This window comes from Oncorhynchus mykiss, chromosome 8 (assembly GCF_057628025.1).
Source record: "Oncorhynchus mykiss isolate SJ-2025 chromosome 8, ASM5762802v1, whole genome shotgun sequence".
NCBI lineage: Eukaryota > Metazoa > Chordata > Actinopteri > Salmoniformes > Salmonidae > Oncorhynchus > Oncorhynchus mykiss.
In genome coordinates this window covers 24,089,674-24,095,948 of record NC_143029.1, presented here as the reverse complement: position 1 = coordinate 24,095,948, position 6,275 = coordinate 24,089,674, and positions in this window count along the sequence as shown.

Genomic DNA, 6,275 nt, shown 5'->3' with positions numbered 1-6,275 from the left:
GACATTTCACTGCAGCTAATATAGAAGGAAAAGCTAGGTACATTTGCAAATACTATGTCAAATCATATGTGAAGAATGCAGCAAAGATGGAGAATCATCTGGCCAAGTGCATAAAGTTCCCTCAGCGCTTACAACAAGCAACCTCTGACAAAAGTCCTTCTACTTCTATTCAAAGTGAAAATTATGAATCGGACACCTTATCGATAGCAACAGCTCATGGTCCTCCTGGAATCAGAAGTTTTTTTGACTCAGTGGAGGAACGTAGTCAGAGAAATGCTGATGAATGTCTTGCTCAAGCTGTGTATGCAATTTGTTCACTTCTGATGCTCACAAGCAATGTGTATTGAAAGAGATTTCTGAATGTTCTTCGCCCAGCATACACACCTCCAACCAGACATGCTTTATCAACCAGACATGCTTTACCTAAAGGTTGCATGTTTAAATCTCATCACAGATAACTTTACCATTTTAGCTAATTAGCAACTTTGCAACTACTTACTATTTTTTAGCTACTTTGCAACTACTTAGCATGTTAGCTAACCTTTCCCCTAACTCTTAACCTTTCAACCTAATTGCCGGAGGCAGAGTTCAACAGAGTTCAAGTGAAGGTCAAGCAAATCATAGAGAAAGCAGACTGTATTGCAATCATCTTTGATGGGTGGTCTAATGTCCGTGGGCAAGGAATAATTAACTACATCATCTCCACCCCTCAACCGGTATTCTACAAGAGCACAGACACAAGGGACAACAGACACACCGGTCTCTACATTGGAGATCACCTGAAGGCAGTCATTAATGACCTTGGACCACAGAAGGTATTTGCACTGGTGACAGACAATGCTGCGAACATGAAGGCTGCTTGGTCTAAAGTGGAGGAGTCCTACCCTCACATCACACCATTGGCTGTGCTGCTCATGCATTTATTCTGCTCCTCTATGGACATCATGGCACTGAAACCAATGGATACACTCTACAAGATAGCCAAGGAAATGGTTAGGTATGTGAAGGGTCATCAAGTTATAGCAGCAATCTACCTCACCAAGGAAAGTGAGAAGAATAAAAGGACCACATTGAAGCTGCCAAGCAACACCTGTTAGGGTGGTGTTATCATCATGTTTGACAGTCTCCTGGAGGTGAAGGAGTCTGCAAAAAATGGCCATATCACAGTCTGCCAATATGGACAGCCCCATCATGAGGATCTTCGTGGATGATGTATTTTGGGAGAGAGTGGTAAGCAGCCTGAAACTCCTGAAACCTATAGCAGTAGCCATTGCACAGATTGAGGGAAACAATGCCATATTGTCTGATGTTCAGACTCTGCTTGCAGATGTAAGAGAAGAAATCCGTACTGCCCTGCCTACTTCACTGTTGCTCCAAGCAGAGGAAACTGCAGTTCAGAAATACATCAAAAAGCGTGAAGACTTCTGCCTGAAGCCCATACATGCAGCAGTGTACATGTTGGACCCCAAGTATGCTGGCATGAGCATCCTGTCGGGTGCAGAGATCAACAAGGCCTATGGTGTCATCACTACCATGTCTCACCACCTTGGTCTGGATGAGGACAAGGTTCTTGGCAGTCTGGCGAAGTACACTTTCAAGTAAGGGCTTTGGGATGGAGATGTAATATGGCAGTCGTGCCAACATATCTCATCAGCCACCTGGTGGAAGAGACTTTGTGGATCTGAGGCTCCTTCCCCTGTTGCCTCCATAATCCTCCAAATCCCACCAACATCAGCCGCCTCAGAGCGCAACTGGTCCTTGTTTGGGAACACACACACCAAGGAACGCAACAGGGTGACCAATACAAAGTTTTAAAAATTGGTGGCCAGCCTGGCACAGTTGAGGCTTTTTGAGCCTGACAATGAGCCATCCTCAACAAGGTCGGAAAGTGACAGTGAAGGTGAGGCCACAGAGTCTGATGTTCAAGAGGTGGACATTGAGGAGGTTCAGGGAGCAGACATGGAAGCCTGAGAGGAACACAACCAAAGCTTTAGTTTCGAGACTATAATTTTACAGATGTATGTTGAAAACGTTTTTGGGGGATACGATGGATCATTGGGGATCATTCCATATTCCCTTTCTTTTGTTGTTCAGTGAAATCATCCCATGTGAAGAGTCAACGCATTTAATTAAAGTTCAATTTGTAACTCATTTTAAGTTTTTCTATTGAAAGGATTTAACTTGCAATTATGTCTTCTTATGATAAGGTTTAGTGTGCCTTGCAAAAGTATTCATCCCCCTTGGCGTTTTCCTATTTTGTTGCATCACAAGCTGTAATTTAAATAGATTTTTATTTGGATTTCATGTAATGGACATACACAAACTAGTCCAAATTGGTGAAGTGAATTTAAACAAATTAAACAAAAATTAAACGGAAAAGTGGTGCGTGCATATGTATTCACCGCTTTGCTATGAAGCCCCTAAATAAGATCTGGTGCAACCAATTACCTTCAGAAGTCACATAATTAGTTAAATAAAGTGCACCTGTGTGCAATGTAAGTGTCACATGATCTGTCACATGATCTCAGTATATATACACCTGTACTGAAAGGCCCAGAGTCCACAACACTAACAAGCAAGTGGCACCATGAAGACCAAGCAGCTCTCCAAACAGGTCAGGGACAAAGTTGTGGAGAAGTACAGATCAGGGTTGGGTTATAAAAAAATATCTGAAACTTTGAACATTCCACGGAGCACTATTAATTCCGTTATAAAAAAAACTTTAAAGAATGACACCACTACAAACCTGCCAAGAGAGGGCCGCCCACCAAAACTCACGGACCAGGCAAGGAGGGCATTAATCAGAGAGGCAACAAAGAGACCAAAGATAACTCTGAAGGAGCTGCAAAGCTCCACAGCAGAGATTGGAGTATCTGTCCATAGGACCACTTTAAGCTGTACACTCCACAGAGCTGGGCTTTACAGAAGAGTGGCCAGAAAAAAGCCATTGCTTAAAGAAAAAAAAATTCAAACACGTTTGATGGTCGTCAAAAGTTATGTGGGAGACTCCCAAAACATATGGAAGAAGGTACTCTGGTTAGATGAGACTAAAAAATAGCTTTTTGGCCATCAAGGAAAACGCCTGGCACAAATGTCTGGCACAAACCTAACTGTCACGACTTCTGCTGAAGTCGGTGCCTCTCCTTATTCGGGCGGTGTTTGGTGATCGACGTTGCCGATCTTCTAGCCATCGCCGATCCATTTTTCATTTTCAATTTGTTTTGTCTTTTTTTCCCACACACTTGGTTTTCATTCCCTCATTTAGTGTTGTGTATTTAACCCTCTGTTCCCCCCATGTCTTTGTGCAGTATTGTTTGTTGTAAGTGTTTGTGCACATTTGTTTGACTAGTGCGCATCGGGTTATTGTGCCCATATTTTGTATTTCTTATGCCGTTGGTTTTACTATTAAACTGCTCCGGCTATTAACTAGTTCTGCTCTCCTGCGTCTGACTTCCCTGCCACCAGTTACGCACCCCTTACACTAATACCTCTTATCACTCCAAGAACACCATCCACACAGGGAAGCATGGTGGTGGCAGCAGCATCATCAACTGGTCAGAATTGAAGGAATGATGGATAGCTCTAAATACAGGGAAATTCTTGAGGGAAACCTGTTTCAGTCTCCCAGAGATTTGAGACTGGGATGGAGGTTCACCTTCCAGCAGGACAATGACCCTAAGCATACTGCTAAAGCAACACTCAAGTGGTTTAAGGGGAAACATTTGAATGTCTTGGAGTGGCCTAGGCAAAGCCCAGACCTAAATCCAATTGAGAATCTGTGGTATGACTTAAATATTGCTGTACACCAGCAGAACCCATCCAACTTGAAGAAGCTAGAGCAGTTTTGCCTTGAAGAATGGGCAAAAATCCCAGTGGCTAGATGTGCCAAGCTTATAGACACATATCCCAAGAGACTTGCAGCTGCAATTGCTGCAAAAGGTGGATCTACAAAGTATTGACCTGTGGGGGGGGGGTGAATAGTTATGCACACTCAAGTTTTCTGTTTTTTTTGTCTTATTTCTTATTTGTTTCACAATAAAAACAAATATTTAGCATCTTCAAAGTGGTAGGCATGTTGTGTAAATCAAAAGATAAAAAAACAAAAAAACAATTTTAATTCCATGTTGTAAGGCAATAAAAGAATAATGCCCCCCCCCCCCCCCCAGCAACAACAGATAACATTAGCTAGCTAGATAAGGTTAGCAAGATAGCTAGCTGGCTAGATAAGTTTAGAATGATAGCTGGCTATACTGACAGCTACCAGTGTCCTATTTTATGTACTGTACAAGCCAATCCATATGGGGCACAAGTGTAGCCTGTAGTGAGAAATAGCAATGGCATCTTTTTGTTGGCACTAACTGTGCCATGTTTGTTGAACAAAGTGGAAAAAATGAATGGAGTTTTTGTAGGGTATTTCGATGAACATCGAAAATAAGGTCCGTGGTAAACACAGGCTTAGGAGATCTTATATGTTTTTTTCTATCAGGTAAACTTCATCAGCTAACGTCACTTTAGTGGATTTAACCTTAACCCCTAACCCTAAAAAAAATGTATGCAATAAAAAAACATCAACACACATAAAGCCTTCAAAATTCATAAAGGTCATGTTAAGTGACTGATATTATCTCATAGAACAAAACGTATAAATTCTCATAAGCCTTTGTTAACCTCGGACCTTATTTTCAGCATTTATTCCAAAACCTTATTCTTTCCCCATTCATTTTGCACATAGGAATAGCTGAATGAACCAGATGTAAATAATTTACGTTTTTTAGGACTACAAGCTGGCAAGCTCTAATTGTTGATGTTCATCAACTCCATGTGGAAATTCCCACACCCAATTTCTGAGTATGTATGTGTAGCCTTCGAAGGGGAAAACTAAACATGCATTTCCTCTCTAGGACAGGGAATTACATCGAAATAGTGTTTGCAACTTCCCCTGGGGGCATGTTTAGGCAAAAACGGCAGAAACAAAAGGGGGATGGTTGGTTGGGGTGGATGGGTAGGCATGTAATGCGAACGTCTAGCAACGTAAAGGTTGCATGTTTAAATCTCATCACGGATAACTTTACCATTTTAGCTAATTAACACATTTGTAACTACTTACTACTTTTTTAACTACTTTGCAATTACTTAGCATGTTAGCTAACCTTTCTCCTAACCCCTAACCCTTAACCTAATTCTTAATCCTAAACTTAACCTTAATCTTAACTTCTCTAGGGTAGGGGGTAGCATTTGAAATTTTGGATGAAAAGCATGCCCAGGGGGGATCACGTGACCCTTGAACGAGATGGCCGCATGAACTAAGAACTCTGCACAAGTAGTTTCCAATTCCTAATCTTACCTCCACTTCAAGTTTAAACTCCTTTAGCTTTAGTAAAAAAGTCATGGCGGCTACACAAGGCGACATTACAGGTGACATTTTTATGCGGACTCGAGCATAAGCGACGGAAAAAGCCTCCAAGAAGCAGCTAGCTTCAGACAAAGCTTGCTCCATTAGCCAGGAGCAAGAGGACCCGTTCCCCCCTGAGGCCCAATGAATGCCAACCTCGCACTCTGTCGAAGACATCCTTTTTGAGTTGACATACAGAACTCAACATTCAATTAGATGCCATTAACTCTCAGCTCAGTGCGATAAGGTGACAATCCTGGAAAACGCTTTGCCTGACATCAACAAAAAGATAACGCGGGCGCCTGGGCGAGGCAGAGGGGCGAATCCTATCCATGGAAAACGTATTGACATATGCCATGGAAACAATAGCATATGCTAAAAAGAAAATAGAGCATCTGGAAGAGAAAACAGAGGACCTGGAAAACAGGGGGCGAAGGAATAATTGTGTTCTATTCAATCTGGGCGAAAAAGAAGAGGGAAACATGCCACTGATCCGCTACCTGCAAGACAAACTTCCCGAGTGGCTCTACCTGTCCACTGACAGGCCCATAGAACTCAAGAGAGCTCACCGAGCACTGAGGCCCCCACCTGCAGCCAGACAACCACCACGCCCATTCACCATACGTTTCCTGAGATTCACTGACAAGGAACGAGTCCTACAGGCGGCAAAAATCAACCCCATTACAGTGGGAAACACCAAACTCACTTTACACCAGGACCTGTCAGCTGGAATACGCCGAAAGCGCAGAGGAGGTGAAGAAATAATCCATTGACTGAGGCATCTTCAGGGGATTCAAAACTTGCCAAAAGCACTGAGGGATGCCAACTTTAATCTTTGGCATACTCTAGGAATCAGGACCTTTTCAGACCTATTTCATTAGAA